This window comes from Neolamprologus brichardi, chromosome 12 (assembly GCF_056152115.1).
Source record: "Neolamprologus brichardi isolate AB-2024 chromosome 12, ASM5615211v1, whole genome shotgun sequence".
Lineage (NCBI taxonomy): Eukaryota > Metazoa > Chordata > Actinopteri > Cichliformes > Cichlidae > Neolamprologus > Neolamprologus brichardi.
This window is the reverse complement of record NC_142115.1, coordinates 8,844,958-8,863,837: the sequence shown is the minus strand read 5'-3', so window position 1 is coordinate 8,863,837 and position 18,880 is coordinate 8,844,958. Positions and strand designations below refer to the sequence as shown.

The window sequence follows — 18,880 nt, the reverse complement described above, 5'->3', positions numbered from 1 at the left end:
TATCACTAATTTGTGTATTTTTGTGAAAGCGATCACAGTCATATTTCTGCACTGATGATGATGCTAACGACACCTCCTTTTGTTTATAAATTAACAGCTATCATTCCCATTAGTTTACATCTTTCACATCTCATGCAACAGATGAGAAATGTGCAAGCATGTCTTAATGAGTTCATGAATCCATGGCTGCGCTTAAGACAATAGCATGCCAGGGGGCTAAGTGCTGGGTGTATTTTGGGGCAGGGCGGCAACCCCAACGCCGGGCCCGACAGGCAGTGGAGGAGGAGGTTGAGCCAGAGCAGGTGTCTCGGCTGACATCTGCTTCAGTTCACTGGGGAAACACAAGCACCCTGCAGCTACAGCACTGACAGTGCCCTGGCTACATATGACCAAGGTAGAATCTTTCCACTTCTTCTTCTTGTTTTTGATTTATCATCCAGAGGATGTAGTCCCTTTTCCTTAAGAATTGTGTTTTTTTCTCTCCTTTGTTTATATAACATTAATGATTCATGTGGTAAAATTAGACTGTTGTGTGAACATGTGACTTTGCACTGGATAATTTTTTCCCTACTTTTTCTCGCTTCTTACACTTTTCTATATTCTATGTTCAGTTTTTAAGCTTAATCCATGAGAAAAACAGGATGTATTTATGTCAGGGCATTAAGGGGATTCGACCCAGATCTCTTACAGACATTAAAGAAAGAAATCGTTGGATCTTCAGTCTCATGTAATATTGATGCTGTCGTGTTTACTCATCAACCCACTTTCCTCCTGAATCTAATCAAGCTGACAACACAAACCCACAAAGCTGTTGATTCAAAAGCGCTATCGATCCAAGTTTGGGTTCCATTGACCCAAGTGCATTTTTAAAGACTTTGTAGTGTAATCAAAGGCTCTGTGGACAGGCTCTCTTCTCTATGACCTGAGCTCTGCAGATATATATTATATTTTGCCCCTATAGGTCATATACAGCCCAGATTGCCTTATTCTGTGCATTTCCCATGATCAGACATTGATTTCCCCATGTGCTTCTCAGACAATGGATGATGATGATGATAAGACTAGGATATCATGGCAAGTGTGGAGGAGGATGATCTGCTGAGACAGATTTATGCTGAATTGAGGATGGGGAGGTGGAGATGGTGTTGGTGCTAGTGGGGGTGTCTGACAGCAGTATCTGATAGAAATTCTGAGCATGCACTGGGGTGATGGTGAATCCCAGTCCATATGCGTCCTGTAAATAAAAGAAGCATTATCACAGTAATCTAACCTATTTCCAGAACTCCACATTTCATGAAAAATAAACATGCAGTAGTTCTGATCTCTGCTCCTTTGCATATATTTTATGATCAGGGCAATTTTAGTAAGCCCTGCCAGAAATTGCACTGACTTATTTTGCAGCTAGTACTGTATATGTTTTTCTCTTTCCAACGATTTGCTCTTTTGCCCTTGTGTTCGAGGCATCATTTTATTCTGCTCACACACTCTCCCTTTCCAGCCAAGAAATTGCCATTGTTTATCAGCAGCCAATAAGCTCCTGTAAAAAACAAAAATGTCAGGAGGTGAAATTGATCCTGGGTCATAGATGCTTTGTCCATTTTGACATATTTAGTCATCTTTCTGGGACTGAGGTATAGATTTCTGGGCATCACCTCCTGATTGTAGCCTGGGTTTATTGGCAGTAAACCTGCATGGTTGGATCTTTGAATGTGTCAGCTTACATTTGAGCATTTCATATTTAAAGAAGGTACATATATATGTATGTGCATATATATTTATATATGTATCTTGATGGTAAAGACACTGAAAGGCCTTATTAGTGATGTAAACTTTCAAAGAAGTCTAGTACCTCATTAACTTTTTAACGTTACAATGAATCATCAATGGGGACAATCCCTGGATTTGTAAACTTGAAAAGCAGTGCTTTTTGTAGCCTTGTGATTTGGACTTTAAAGAGACCAGCACTCCACAAAGGTAATTAAATAGGCAAAACATTTTGTAACTGAATGTGTTGGTACAAAATCAAACCTTTTAAACCTTTGTACTGCTGCTAGGTCACCTGAGAATTATCTGAGGTAAGAGTTGGGTTTAGCTTTAGTCACAAACTAAATAGTCCAAACTGAAAAAACTTCAAAAACCATATCATGTTTCAAATCATGTCTGAAACAATTTGGAATGGCAGTCTTTCTGACTTAACAGAAACCCTATACCTGTTTCCAGATGGATCATCAATGATCTTGGGGATGTTAAAAGGTTAAAAAAAGAATCAAAAGTGGGCATCAATTATCTCTATGAAATATTTTTATTAAGTACTGTCTTACTGACCACTCAAGACTAGATCTACCTGGCCAGTCAGCCTATTCACTGGACTGCAGAAGAAAACTGCAGCACCAAAACGGAAGCCAAAATGTTTTTTTCCCCGTGAAATGATAGTGCTAACCTCTGAACAGATTATATTATTAAATAAACATAAAAAAAATGTATTTTGCACCTACCTTGCATCTTAAGATGTAGAAGAAACAATACAAATCGGAACATAAATGGGAACATAAATTTACATTTTTGGCTGTCAAGAAGGACAAGTTACCCTAGAAAGTTGATTTTATTTATCTGAAGGCAGTGTTTTCAGAAGTTATGTTGAGGCCCAGTAATCAGCTCTAATGTATTATTGGAGTAAATTGGTCTTTAGAGACAAAAATTGACTTTTGCTATCCATTTTTGTACAGTAAAAGTCCAAAATTATTGTCTGTTTGTGGGAGAATCACAGCTAGAGGGCTTTTGTACCAGCAGCTGTAGCCTCATAATTATCTGCATGACTGAGCGTTCATGCAACAAAATGCTGAAAATAAATGACCTAGTGGCACTCGAGATGGGTTGTATTAATCAATAAACACATTTATAATACATGTTTAGCCTTTTTTTGACTGGGGATTCGTGGCTTCTTTGTTTCTGTTGTTCCATTAAAAAAAATGCAAAGAATTTTTCAAACAGTGCAAAATTCTTGAAAGAGCAGTGTAATATATAATAGATGAACCTAAATAACTGGGCTTGTGAGTATGGTATAAAGAAGTACATCTTTTTTGCAGCTGCCAGGTGTGGAGCAGTTCACTGCACCATCCATATACTTGGTAAATACTGTTATAGGGGGTGTCTAACAGCCGTGTTTGTGGAGACACGGGTCCCTCCAGCCTGAAGTCACTGATGATCTGGCATCAGCCTGTCTGGGAACAGGATTAGTGGGTGAATATGGAGGTAAGGACTTGTAGATAGATCAGCGGCCACTAACTGAGCCACACATGCAAACAAGCGCATTATCAACAGGACTAATTTAGCTACATTACTGAGCACATGTAGATCGATGTGCTGTTTAATTCCCTTCATGCAGATCCTAGAATATGATGTGATTGGTACAAGAATATAAGTTACAGGTAAACTGATTAACTCGTATAGTAAACAGAGAATCCCTCTCATTGATGGTTGTATTCTGCAGTAATTGTCTTTGTGGAACAAATTTAGTCTATATTGGCAGCAGCTATTTAATCCAATAGAGCTTTACTTTTATGGCAATATTATTGTTCAGAACAGTCGCCTCCTGCATTTAAGATTTTGCTCAAGTCATTATCATTTTGTTGTTACAGAAAGTCCACATTAGCTTTAATCCTTCTTATGAGAAATCCAAATAACCGTCTAGCTGGGATATAGCTTAATTAGATGGGATACTGAACGCGTATACACCCTATCCTATTAAGTTCTGGATTTTGCAGTCTTTGTTAATTGAGTTCAAACATAAGCTTGTTTTGAATTCTGGTCAGACTAAGTGTATGCTGTTTCAATACATTTTTCAGCATTATTTTTACGTAGTTATTTGTCAGCTATAAATGTAAATACAATTATGACTGTAGATAAAATGTAATGTAAAAAAAATAAAATTGCATTAAAAGCAGTTTCTCAATTAATATATTCAAAAATCAATAACTAAACATTTCCTTTAGTTCTTTTTTTGGCTTTTTCTTAAAATTTCATCCCTAATAAAGCAATGTAATTATTATCCCATCTAGACCCAGATGTGAAATACTACTAACTGTGTTTAGTCTCTGTTTTGGCCTCTAGCAACACTGTTTAATGGATTGGTTTTATTGTGCAATGCTCCTGCTCAGAGCCTATGCACAGCTTTGCAGGCTGTTGCCTATATGGTGGAGCTGTTTAATGTCACCAGGTAACAAAATGTGAAATACGCAGTCTGTGGGCTACTGTAGTGTTGTTTGTGCTGCTCTTGGGTTTTCAGCCAGTTTTGGAAATAGAAATTATAATATATAAAGACTTTCTCTATAGTGAAGTGAAACTTAATGTCAAAAACAATAGACACTGTGGACATTGTTTCTCGGGGTGTTTCTAGAGAGTTTATCCAATGTTGTCCATCCATCTTGCAAAGTTAAACCAGAAATACTGTGAAAACATACTTAACTGTACTGTGAAATAATTTTTGATTTTTGCTGGACATCAAAACTTGCATCCAGAGATTTTAAAAATGACGTGATGTGTACCTCCAGAGGTAGGTCCGTTTGACCTTTGACCCTTGTAGGATCAATTGTCTCATCTAACCTGTTTAAACTGGGAGAAGGTCATGTCCCTTAGGGACACATGGTGGTTACAACCTTGACCTTGTGTAACACAACCACCTGCACACACTCATCTGAGTGCCTTGATGTATATTTAGGTGTGTCTCAACAGTTATTTGCTTTTGGGTCATCACCAAAGAATGCACTAAGTGAAGTTTGTCATCAAAGTGTTTTCAAAATATTTTGAGTGCACAAGAGGAAGGATGAAAGAGGAAGGTTAAATGGGGGATGAAAAATGCCATTAGCAAAGCCTGTTTAAGGATGGAGCTCCATAGCTGATACACACACACACACACACACACACACACACACACACACACACACACACATGCATGGCTGTAAATACACATGCACAATGCCCTTCCGGCAGGCAGATATTCAGGAGATTTAGTTCCTTTTGAATATGTAATGAGTTTAACATGCATGATGAGCCGCTGGTTGATTCCTGGTGAAGCAGCTGTGATCCACACAGCACATTCAGGATTATCTGCCACCAAAGATAACGACAAGAACAAAGCCAGGGAGAGTGCTGCAGGCAGAGGAAGCCCTCGCTCTTCAGCAGCGAGTCCCTCATGGCTTATTTGATTGGAGAATTTCCCCCACATTACCTTTGCATGCCTCTAGGCTGGGGTCCCCTTTTGAGGGTGGGCAGCCTTGGGGGAGGTAATGTTGGCTGTGGAGGCAACAAAGCATTAGCAAATATTGTTCTTTGAATGATTCTGTTAAAAATAGAACAAAACTTCTTAGAGCTCTGCTTTCCATCAATTCAATCCACCCAATAGACTGAAGAGCCATGCAGCTCAATAGTATGTAATCTGTAGAGAGGTCTTTGGGAATTTAGTTTAATTCTATAGTAGTAGCCAGATTCTAACTACCTAACAGACCTACAATCTCATCTGCAACATGTGTGCTTTGATTGAGATGTGCATGTTAGCAAAAAAGCAACTGTGCAAAAAGTTACAGCTCTCATATATGTTCAGGGTCCTGCAACATACCTGGTTCCACATTATTCTAACCTTCCCTAATAATGTCATCAAGGATTAGTATTATATATGTTGGCACTGTTTGGTGTTGCACATAGACAGTAACATATTAGCTATTGTTTTGTGTTTAGTGTTGATTATTTTGTATTGTTGGCTCTAGTACCTAAGGTACTAGACTCCCATTGATCACCCTGATCAATTATCTTGAAGATGAAGATGAAGTGTTTTAAGTGGGCAGTTATTGTAGAAAAGCATAACTTCCATTCCATTTACTATTTTTAGTCCCTACAACACAAAAAAGAGACACATCAGTCAACAATAATTTATGACGGCTAATTCTGGCATTTAGATAATGCAAGGATAACTACTGCCCTACAAAACACATTTCATAAACTCAACTGTTGTGTACTTTTTTACTATTAGTTTAATAGTTTTAGCCTTAACCTATAATAGAATACGCATCCATCCATTCTCTAGTTACAGAGAGGCTGGTTACACCTTGGACAGGTCGCCAGTCTGTCGCAGGGCTAAAACATAGAAACCTATCCCCACTAACTGCATGTCTTTGGACTGCGGGAGGAAGCCAGAGCACCCAGAGAGAACCCACGCAAATACGGGGAGAACACGCAAACTCCACAAAGAAAGAATGTTACATAGACTACCATAGTCCACTTGTAAATCAGATCCAAAGTAGCGATTATGGAATAAAAGAGTTATAAAGTCATAAATCTGAAGCAATAATGTTTGTTATAAAGCTACCTTTCAAAAATGTAATAACACGAATCAATATTTTAACACTCTGTACACTTTATTACATATCTCCGTACAATTTTTATACATATTTCCGTACATTGTTACCTGTATATATAAACTTCAGTTGGTTATGTATATAGGATCACTTTGTGTCTTCCTTCTATATTTCATATTCCCCTTGCTATAAGAGCTGTGTAACACCCAAATTTCTAATTCATGGGCTAATAAAGGTCTATTCTATTCTATTCTATTCTAATATTAGTCACTGTAAATTTTATATTTTAATAAAAAAATCCATAAAAAATGAAGACAGGAAATTCCGTGCACTTCCTGGTACTTTACAATGTATTCTTACAGATTTTTATTCAGTTTACTTAGGATGCCATTACTGATCAGACTGGACCTACAGTGAGCCTAGCTTTCCCCTTGTGCAAATATTTATTGACTAGTAAATAGTAAAATGTAGATGTAGATGTTTATTATGGAATCCAGGAGTGGATAAATAAATGTGGAGTACAGGAGGTGTCACTCCCTGGTTTCAGATTTCTACTTTCATGTCTACTCTGCAGATAATGAAGTACAGTATTTCTCCTTGTATCGTGGAACAAAAAGAAGGTAGGCTGTCCTTAAAACCTTTTGTAGTGCTAAAACGTACAGTGCCAAACACGTGACAGGTTATTGTGCTCCAAAGGCTTTTAAAAAGTGCTTCTACACAATGCTGTTGTTGTTGCTGTAGTAGTAACACAGTAACTCTTAAAAATATGGAATATTGGAATTTCTAATTTTTGTGAAAAATATAAACTCCATACAAAAAAGCAGTTTCAAATGTTAACAAAAAACTGATATTTTTGATTTGCCCATAAACCATTAGCAGAAATTTTAAATATGCAATTAAAACAATCTGGTGTGCTGGTAAAGGGAAAAAGTCATGAAAATGGAATGATTGGGAAATATAACCTTCAAAGCAACATCGGAGAAAAGAGAAAGTCATATTTCCATCCTGTTTTCTGCATCTCTCATGTTCTGTTCTCTCTCTCTTTTTTTTTTAACATTTCAGGTTTGAGTGGCACTTCATTTATATCATTGCGTCCCCTTTTCCTGCTGTGGTTTGATTGCACCTGACTGAGCGCCACTCTAGCACCAATTAGTGCCGCCAGCTGTTTTTCTTGATGAATCAATCCCTAATATAAAGACACTGGGTAGAAACATGAATTCAGTTCAGTTTGTTTCTGCAGATTCTTTATTTGGCTAGAAAGCTAACTGATCTGAGAAGTAAAGTGATTTATACATATACTTCATCAGTGCAAATATTTCATATGGACAATTAGAATTCTGGGTCAAGACCCAGAAATATTAACTCCATCCCATTGAATGTCGCATGGAAATTGCTTCAGTGATAACAGCACATCATATATTAACTGCAAAAGGCCTATACAGAAGTAACATCATCCTTTCATTCCCCTGCCCCTGCACTTCTTACCACAAGCCTTCTAAAAGTTTAATGGTTCTGCAGGTGCTCTCTTTTTCTGCTGGAGTCTCTCATTTTAACCTCAAGCCATTGTGGTGTAAGATGATCGGTGCAGAAGTCATTGAGAGTCCCAGCGTTTAACTTGAGAGAGACCTTATTAGAGGCAATTCAGTGTGCTTCTTTTCAGAGCCACTGACACCTCAAGCAGCAGCCGCTCACTAAGGTTGTCCAAAGTTGAGGCGGCTGTTTCTGAAGAAGTGTATTTTTTTGTCACAAGTGTCTGAGATGGGAGTTTCTTGACTGACATGATGACGACCACTAAAACTAATGACTTGGCTTTTGGCTCGTATCTCCAGATGAGGCTCTTGACAGTGGCAGCGGTCGGGTAGATTTGTGTAAAATGATCCTCAACTTGACAACAGCACGCCAAAGGAATACTAAGCTCATGAAGTTATAAAAAGCCTGAATTCTTTATCAGTTTCTAGTGGTTATTTGACTATTCCCCGTAGCTGTAATGGCTCAGGGAAGCTAGTGGATAAATTGTACTCTATTGAAATAGGAAAGTGCATGAAATAGAATATCTGTGTTACACTTTTTTGTTCTAGAAATGAAATGAGGCTTGTTCTATTTTCCCTCTTCGTTTTCTGTGGCATCTTTAAACAAGATCTCCAGCGGCGGGTGAGGGGGAGTTTCAGTATTCATCCTTCTCTTGCTTCCAGTCTCCTGCTGGACTTGAATAACACAGTGACCTAGTTAGGAGGGAGCTGATGATCTCCCCCCACCTTGTCACCAGTGGAGACTAACGGATGAAATAATTTCCTTCTGTACGTGATGCCTGAAACAGAGCTTTCATCCAAAAAAGAGTGGACCCAGGCTTAGCCCAGACTTGTGTGACACACAGCGCCTGTCTTATCAATGCAAATGATCCGGCTCCCTGGTGATTTTGGCACTGAGACCTGGCAAAAAACACCCCCCCCCCAAAAAAGCCCTCCGCTCATCTGGCCCCAGCTTTTCTCTGGACAGAGCGAAAAACCTGCCAAGTGGGGGAGGCTTCAACTTGCTACAGTCAAGTGGTGTTGGCAACCAATTAATGGGAGCAAAAGGGTATAAAAAAGCACCTTGCACAGCGCTTTTCTCAGGCTCCCGTTTCCATGGGCACAAGCTCTCCAGGGGAGCTGGTGTCAGATCGTAACAGGTAGCTACACAACGGTGCAAACTCCTCTGAGGTCAATTATGCCTTTGGAGGAGTTTTCTTCATTAATCAGCTGCAAACTTTGTGACTTGAGGGCTGCAGGAATGTGTGATTTTGCAGTTTACCTTCAGGTCTGGTGTGAGGGCAGACTCTGCTTGAGGCTTGTATTTTTTCACCCCCTCTCCTCTCTGAGAGAAGGCGGAACTGTGCTACTGGATCATCTGCCAGCAGAGCTACCCCAATGCCAGCTCCTTTTCATTCAGACAGAACAAACGCCTGCATTATTCAGACTGCCATCTCTCTATAATGGATCTCCTATTACTCTGCCAGGCTGCTGGGCTGCACACTTACCAGCAGATATGTTTACTGTTCTGCTGCTAGTTTCCTGCAAAAATGCAAAGGCATGTTCCAGACAGCATGCCAGAGGATCACTCTCAGAGCTAACACCCTAGCAATGTGGGATGTTTTCTGTTGATTTATTAGACAGCGGTGAGCCTGAGCAATATTTGAGTGTGGCTGTGAAGTGTGCCACTTTACATCACCACCACCACCGAACTGCCAGCAGAGCAGATTTAAGCATGTCCACACTCCATGCATCCTGGGATAAATGCGTTTACATAGTGCGCTTAGGTCTGGTGTGCACTATTGCCCTTCTCCCATCCTTTTACCTGGTTAATGGCCAAGTGGTGATGTATAGAAGGTCACACGGTGAGCTGCCATGCCAGTGGCCCAGTGTGTGAGGGCGACCTGTTTGCCTGCTGCTCAGTGTCTTTCCACCCACTGTTTTATTGGCATCAGTAGCAGTTGAAAGTGCTGCTCTCCAAGATGTAATCAGCACGTACATTCCAAAGGCCAAATAGGATTTTGCCTTAGTCCTTAGTTTGGCTCCCAGGTGCTTGCCAAGTGCATTGATGAGGTCATTATCCTCTGAGGCTGCCACACCAATTAAAAAAATTGGTGTCACAGGTCAGGTCATATAACAAGATTTACACTCCGAGCTACTGGATTCAGACATAGTTTCAGTGTCTGTGAATTGAAGCATTAACCAAACTCAGTAAGTGAGCTCAAATCTGGCTTTCATCAAGATAATACTGTGGTCTCATCAGACTACAATCAGATGTGTCTGTTCTGCAAATGCATGACTCATCTCCTCACGTCCAAATGTAAATCTGACATTAAATCTTCTGATGTCAGATGTGTGCAGAGGTGCTGTTAGAATCCAGTTTTGCTCTTTAGCACAGAGAAGGTCAACCACATGTTAAAAATCTTTGGGGTGATAAAGTCTGTGTCTCTACATACCTGCATGGCAACATCAGGCTGCTGTTGTAATTTACAGCAGCCACCACACAGAGTTTTCAAACCTCAGACTCAGAGCGTTTATAGGCTGTGTGTAATAGTGTGTAGGGATTTTCCTTAATCATCATTTCCTTGCACAATATAACCACTGTTTGAAAAAGCAAAGGTGATGAGGAATCGGAAAACATTTTGAAGGAAGCAGTAAAAAAAGAAAAAAAAAAGAAGATAATAATAAAGAGAATGCCCTCATTTTTCAGCTTTTTTGAAATGAGTAGACCTCCATGTCCTGCAATACAGTAAAATTTTGCCTTTTCATGTACTTAATTCATGTATCCAACGTGCTAATAAAAATCAGAGCTACTTATCCTAACTTTTCCAGAAATGGATGACTTCCCAATACAGCATCCAAATGTATGTCTAAGCAGCTGGGACATGGTCTTGTGAAAAGAGCAATAGCCACACAAGATCAGACCTAATAATATTTAAGTGTCACTGCCAACACAGCACAAGGTTTTTAATTCAGTTTCAACCAAATCACTCATGCATCTTGATCTTTTCAACTCAATATGCTATATGAACCATATGCCTATAAAAAAAAGTGGTTATATATCAGTGCTGTTTGGTGACTTTTACAGAAATGCAGAAAGCACTACACTGTAACCCAGACCTGGCCATTACACAGCCCCCAGGCCACATCTAACCCTTTGGTTGTTCATGAGCGGCTCTGAGATGCAGAATGGAAGGCAGATCTTGCATTTCCGTCTTAGACATTGAACCTGACTTTAATGCACTTGTTCAAGGTCAAAACAGACAACATTTCTCTCAGTGAACAAGAAAATAACTGAAAAGTGCAGAGGAAGCAATTAAATTACAAGTAAAATGACATTTTGCAAAAACATGCACATTTCAATAAATTAAACATTTAATAAAATGTTGGTGTTTTCACTGTGCCTGTTATTGGTGTGGCCCTACACAAAAGTCCCAGTTTTTCATGGGGCCCTTGGGAAAATCAGTTGCCCATCCCTGCCTTAACCCTCATCTCTAGAAACATAAAAAAATGCAACGATGCAGAATAGCGATTGGCCACTGGATTCAAGATGGTGAGATAACATGACAGCTTGCACTAACTGATGCTCACTCCTGTGTAATTTTAATGGATTCATTCTGAGTTTATAAGTATGCATAGATTTGCTGGAAGAATTAATAATACACTAATCAATATTTATATGTAGAGTATTCTTTTTTTCTATTAAATAAACTCAAAAATGACTGGTCATTGGTGACCTGATAGATGTTTAGACGTAAAATCCCCAGATACATCACTCAAATGAATGCCAGTGTTTCTTCCTGTCAATGGGATATATATATATACAGATAATGTCTTGCTATAACTGTCATGGCGTCTGGGTTTTTTTGCTTTTGAATTTAGGTTTCAGTGAGGTTTAATGTATGCTCATGTTTCCTGGTTTAGTGTCCTCCTGTTCTTATTCTATAGAGTATCTTATGTCTTGAGTGATATTTCAGTCTGTGATTTTCGTCTCATTTTTTGTGAGTTTACTTGGTTCTAAGTTTCTGTTTTGCTTATACTGTGTTTGGGGACTCCTGATTTGTTTCTGATCTCAGTCTCTTCTATATTATTTATTTTTAGTATTTAGAACCACTTTCTTCAGTCTCCTTTGTTTATGTAGTTTATTTATTTCCTGTTTATTTTGATAATTTTGCATCATGTTTGTTATACATAGTTTTTTAGATTCAATCCCCTCCCCCCACACTTTTGAACATAGGTCAAAGTGTTCTACATATTGAGCAGAACACTTACCCATGTTCTCTTCACATCTATTTCATATGATTTCCTGTTAAATTCTGCTCGGCACACTGAGAAATTAAGTTAAAGTGGTAGCCACCTATATTCATCCAGACAAACTGTCAGTATGCTCTGACTTGGGAACATGAGAACATATTGGGCTTAAAGTCAGTGGTCACAATTAGACACCTCACACAGAGTAATCTGAGCCATTGTTATTATGAGATAAAGATCTGAGTATTGTCAGTTTTATGTGTGTATGCATAAGAATAATATTTCAAGAAATAATCTTGGGCAAAATTTGTAAAAATATGTAGAACTATCATGTTAGTGGGATCTCCTTTCAAATTACTGTGAGCAGTGAGCTCTAGCCATACTGACGGTCTCTTCAAAATTAAGTGAAGGGCCTTTGTTCGCAGACCAGTCCTCTGTGCTGACATGCCATTCCGAGACCAGATGGATCATATGGCGTCTCCTTAATGTCCTGTGTAAAGCAGCTATAAAACTGGCTCACTCTATTCCCAGCCTTCAAACAACCTCCCTCACAGTGAAAGCATTTATAAGAATCGTAGCAATCACCAGAAACTGAAATATCATCTTACATTTTCTGTTGCCTCTTTTTTTCACATGCCTACTCATCTTTTCCTTTACCACAATAAGAAGAGGAGATTGATTGAGTGCTAGCCCTGCTACCTCCCTTCTGATTTCCAGACACATTTATACTTTAGTAAGTCTCCCCTGACTGCCACATGACTGTAATATACTGCCTGACTAGATTCACTTATGGCTATAAAAACCTATTGAACCCCCAAAGCTATTATTGTACTCGGTGCTGCTCTTACTGTTTATCGAGCTGAAATCAAATAAACAGCCTGTGAGTGCATTTTGCAGTGTTTGGTATGTTCTGCAATGATTCCAAGCATTTTGCCGAGCCAATGTACACCTACATAAATGTCAAACTAAACTATAACTCGAATCCATTTAAATGGAAACAGTGAATGTGAATATTTCATATTTAGTTTTATTAGTCCAACAAAAGCATGTCAGGTATTAAGTTCCAGCCTGTCTTACATATTTGTCTTCTGAGAATGCAATGTACATAGAAATCGGCTTTAAAAACAGAGATCTTTCTGGCTGAGCATGTGGTAACACCTTGTCCTCTGAATACATTTGCATATTGTAATGCATGCATAAGACATAATTTTAATGTGATCTGTTAATCAGTGCAAAAGTTCAGAATCAAAGAGTAACATTTACCAGCAGCATTATGTGTCTACTTGGATGTGTTTTGCCATATTTCTGATGACCAGTTTTGACTTTGAATCATTGTCGTGAGAACATTTATGTTGGCACTCATGACCTTAGAGGGAAATTAAATTAAAGTAAATCAGACTTTGCAGGTTAGGGACCCAAATGCAAACTCAGGAGGCAGGCAGAGTAAACAAAAACCAAGCAAAATTTTTTTTAATATTTATATTTATTCCTATGTATACGTACACTGGGTGATCGGGTATCGAGAGAAGACAAAAAATACACACTATCAAATAAAACAGGAATTGACAGGAAAGACACTCAAACTTGACACAAAGGAACTATGACATAGGACATATGGGGAAATAGCACAAAAACTGATATCATGAAAGTTGGATTTAGGAAATTTATAGAAAATTTGCAGTTCAAGGTCAAGGTTAGTTAAGCACTTAAGCCCTTTTCAAAAGTAACATTACTGGCTTACCCTGGAAGTGAGAGCATTTTGTCATTCAGAGATAAATTATGTTTCTGTTTTGTTATGCTTTAGTAAGCAGTGTAGTAGTAGTAGTAAATATGAAAGTACTTAATATGTCCAATGTTTTCACAGTTACTTATTATCAGGTTTAGGGATGGGAATGATAAGAATTTAGCAGCATAACCAATAATTACACATGCTGTTTAGTTTTTCCCCACTTTGTTGTGATCAGTGTTGGGGTTGTTACTGAAAGTAATTTATTACACATATTATACAGAACAATATTCTTAAAAGTAATGCGGTGCATTACTTGTGAATTTCTCCATAAAATGACCTGAAACACACTGTTGCATAATTGCTATTTAACAGTATAAACCTATAGACGAAAGTGTCACACACCAACACAAATCAATATCCTAATGAGGACACACATATGATTTTTCTTTTAGCGTTAAGATGTGAACACAAAGCCAAGAGCACAAAGCTCTGACAAAACTGATTCTACTGTAGAAACATGAACAGGTAGAAACGAAGGCTGACAGCTCATCAGTTTGTAACCTGTTGAAGTTCAGGGTCTGGCTGCTGTCAGAAATCACTCCACTTTAACATCACTCTGGGTTCATGGCTAGCTTAGTATTAACATGCTGTCCCTGAAGTTGTTAAGCAGCATACTGCAGTTGTTTTTGTCCTGGATGCTTCTTGCCCTCCAAAACACACTCTCATCCTTTTATGCAATAAAAACAAAAACAATGTCCACAGCGTGGACATTACCCTTGGCTTCCATCTCCGGTGCATGAATTGAAATCAGCTGAGTGTTGCACAAGTGCTAACAATGCCAAGAAACCGAACAACTGGGAATATGTTTTCTACAAGAACTGGTTCTCCATGACAGTTGACAAAAGTCTGGCTAAACAACAATAAAAGCTGGTTATAAGCTAATATAACAGCTAATGTTAGGTTTACGTGTTCAAATAATCACAGCATTGAATCGCCTCTATATATAAAAACAAGTTTACTTTGAGGTGGAAATCGAGAAAGTGGTGACATATTGTAAGACGAAAGCCTACACGACTAAAACAAAAAAAAAAAGCAAAAGAAAGCAAACTAAAAAGCAGGAGAAAGTCTGAGTAAACTGAAACAAACAAAACAAGTTTCTAAAGTGTTTCCATTACTGGAAACACTTTGTATGATGCTACTGCTTATTGATAATAATAATCTTTATTATTACTGCTATATATGTTTTTAAAGATGTTTTTAATTGTTTAGAACAAATCTCAGATTTGTAGCTACTTAGAGTGTTTGTATTAGTGGATAATGCACAGATTTGGACATATGCACTGTTTGTCAATGAAGCACTGCTGAGAACAACGAGAAAGAACCAACACTTACAACAAAATATTTTTTCAGGTCATCTTGTAATGTGTAAAGGTTTAAGTCTCTGCTCTTGCCTTATATTCATACTGAGACCAATGCATTTATTCGAAACATGTTTGGTTTTCACAGCTTGTCTTTTTATCTCTCAGATTATCTCTTAGATTTTATCTCGTAGATTTAGATCTGCAGGTTGCTTGGTGTAAGAACTCTGGTAGTTACATAATCCTCAAATGCAACTAATCATCATGTATGTTCCCTAAATCCAACAATTTTGAAATCCAATGACAAAAATCTACAAATCCACTCTCCCTGCACAAAAAATAGCCAGTAGCTGAGAGTGTATTGTGGAGTGGAAAGTCTTTTCACCGTCTCTTCAGTCTTGAGCTCAAGTGTTCTTTGTTCGGGTTTGACATCGTGCTACTGTATACAGTGAAATTTTTTTCTCCACTTCGACATTCACACACTGAGCCCTTTTGTATATCTCACAATCCATCAGGGAGTAACAGAATTGTACAGCATAGAGGGGGAAATTACAGCAAAGAAACCAGTGGTCTCCTCCATTCAGTCACATCTATCCTAGCAGAGGCTTTATTCTGTTTGACTCCTCAGATCGCACCACTCAGCCATGCAATGAGATTACAGAAGCTGCAGCGCTTGTCAATCACTCCATAGGAAACTGCAGTGATATCCAACCATCACTGCAGTGATGTTTTTCCGCATTTCAGAGGAATATGCAGACCTGTCACCACAGAATACACACACAAACATGTACACACACACAGATACATCTACATCATCTACCAAGGCACTGTCTACCCATTTAAGGTTAAAGTTAGGGTTAGGGACAGGGCTTGGATTTAGTTATCATCCATCACTTCTTCTAGAACATTTTGCCTGTTTGGAATACCCAAAGGGAAAAGCTTTTTGTTCATGAAAACATGCCTGTTGATCATTTGGCTCACATCTCAAGCCTGTGTTGTTATCCTCACTAACCATCCAGCAGGTCTGACAAACTGTTGCTTTGGCCATATTCCAAATAAAAACAGAAAAAGTTAACTTTCCAGAGTTTTTCTATTTGGGTGCTCCAAATAGGTAAAAAAAATCTTTAAAAGTTGGTTTATTTAACTAAAACCCGACTGCTAGGGTCACCAGAGACCTGATGGATGTTAAGAAGTTTGCTCAAGTTAGGGTTTTCTCCTGTTACTGTGGCCCAGTGCAGTGAGATGATGCTGCAAGTCTCCAACGCCTATCAAATACTGTGTTTACTAAACTGAACTTCTGAAAAATATGTTGGACTGAACAAATCCCTACTGTTTTTATAGAAAACAGCTCTGCTGTAGATCATGTCCACAGTTTTACTGCAAGGTGTAGTCATAGTGATTGACAGATTGATACAGAACATTTCAGGGGGAGCATTTCGGAAGAAATCCAAAGAACGTATTTGTTTTCACATTAATCCAAAAGAGCTTTGCAAAGGTCAGAAATGCATGTAGAAATATAAGTGACTTTATGAGAGTTTTGGCTCACAAGTTATCCTCATGTATACAGTAGTGGATCCATGTGGACCCTCTGGATATAGCAAGTGAGAAGAGTCAGGAGGGTCAAGGAGCTGTGTCTGCAGCTGGGCTTTGGCTCTGAATAAACACGAGTGCTAGTGAAAGCCGAGACAAGCTGTGGGGCTGCCCTCAGTGTTTTACATTCACATCAGTGTGCCTCATAAATCCCACGTACAAGTGCTGAACAGAATCTCCTTCATTCTCACACAGACCTTGACCAAACCTGTGCAGATCTTCATTTCACTGCCCTCTCAGCCTTTTCCCAGCATGGCAGTAGAATATGATTTACTTCTGCACAGTCTGAGGATTTTGAGGTATACCAGTTTTGAGCTGGGTTAGTGAAATGGTCCAGGGTCAGATTGGGAACAATCAAGGTTACTGTCTGCTGTTTTATTGCATACACAGCTCACTGGCTGTCAAGAAAAGTTAAAAGGAAAATTCAAGACGAAGCCAGCATAGTGCAAATAAGCACCCAGGAGGAGTTTTCTTCAGTTGTGTGTCCATATGTTCTTTATTTTTATTTAACATACTCTATACACAGTTTTTATAAACACTGGATACAGCAATACAGACCATACATCAGATGTACACATATACTTTTGTCAGCGGATTTGGTATTTTCAGCTTCGTACGTGGTTTAAGACTTTCTCTATTAATGTATTAATAGTGATTGTTGTGTATTTCTGATGTTTATCTGAATCTAAAGCAGTCATACACCACACTCAGTATATTAAAGATGGATATAACCACCATGATGTCACCCACTAATTTCTGAATTCCACGTTTTGAAGTGTTGTCACTTCGGTTGTCCTCATCGAGCAACAACTGACCATATTTGGACAAGAGGATGGATATATTATTAAATACTGTCATTTCCCTCATAGTTGATGCACAGACTTCTTAGGTGTCCACAGTAGTTCTTTATTTGTGTATACATACAGCACTTGTATTTCTATATAATTACCTATATGCACAGTTGCTCCTGCTAAAGAATGAAGCTAATTAAAAAAGTTCTTCACACTTTTGAAAATGACCGATTATTATTGGAACTCTATGCCCTGGTCTTTTGTATGTAGAAAAGAAAAGAAAACAAACAAACAAAACAAAAACAAACAAACCAGGAAATACAACACAATTATACAAGATCGGGCCTCCCATTTTGTACATAGTTCAACCATTTCGACCAGTATTCGTCAAATGAGTCCGCCTGTAACTTTAGCCTAAAAGTTATTCTTTCCATAACAAAAATAGTATATGTCACATCAATCCACTTATTGATAGTAGGAGTATCCTCATTAAGTCAACGGCAGGTTATGGCCTTTTTGGAAGCTATCAACACTTTATCCGGTTTACATAAATTAAGACTCTCTAAGTTACCTGGGTACAATACTGCAAAATGAAATTGCATTTTCTTTTGGAAGATTGTTTCCAGGACATTATGTATTTCCTTCAAAAATGGAGCCACACGAGGACATTCCCAAAAAATGTGGAAATGATTTGCTGCTGCCTGTCCACACTGCCTCCAGCATGTTGTCTTATGAGAATAATTGGATTTTTGAGCCGGGGTATTAAAATAACGAATTACATTCTTCCAACTGAATTACCTCCATGAGGGGAGCTTGTTACCAACCACTGCTGCCTACAGATCCCATCCCATTCCTCTCCTGTTAGGGATAGATTACCCTCTGTTTCCCATCTTGCTTTAACATATCTTGTATCATGACCCCTTAGGTTGGTCAGTGAACGATATAATTTGGAAATAATTTTTTGATATGATGCACCTCTATATGCATTCTCGAATATGTAAATAATTTCTTCATTCCCAGTCGATAACTGGGGATGTTTTAGCTTTTTATTCAAGAAGTCCCTCAGTTGCAAATATCTAAAAAAGTCTTGATTTTGCAACCCAAACTTATTCTTAAGGTCCTGGAAACTCATCACTTTTCCATCTTTCAACAAGATACTGTATGTGGTTAGACCTTTATTAGCCCATGTTTTAAATGTTGAGTCGGTCTTACTAGGCAAAAATTCTGGGTCATATGCAAACCACCTAAGGAATCCGGCCCTCTGGTTTAATTGATACTTTTTAAGTACTCTTTTCCATGTCTT

The 18,880-nt window shown here is 38.5% G+C and overlaps 1 protein-coding gene across 1 annotated transcript in view; it reads left to right on the top strand.

The window, feature by feature from the left end:
* Nucleotides 1-277: 277 nt before the first annotated feature.
* Nucleotides 278-18,880, top strand: part of tncb (tenascin Cb) — a 101,440-nt gene continuing 82,837 nt past the window's right edge. Inside the window, exon 1 of the mRNA XM_035910635.2 lies at nucleotides 278-394. The gene's annotated coding sequence lies outside the window, so the exon portion shown is untranslated. The remainder of the gene's footprint in view (nucleotides 395-18,880) is intronic.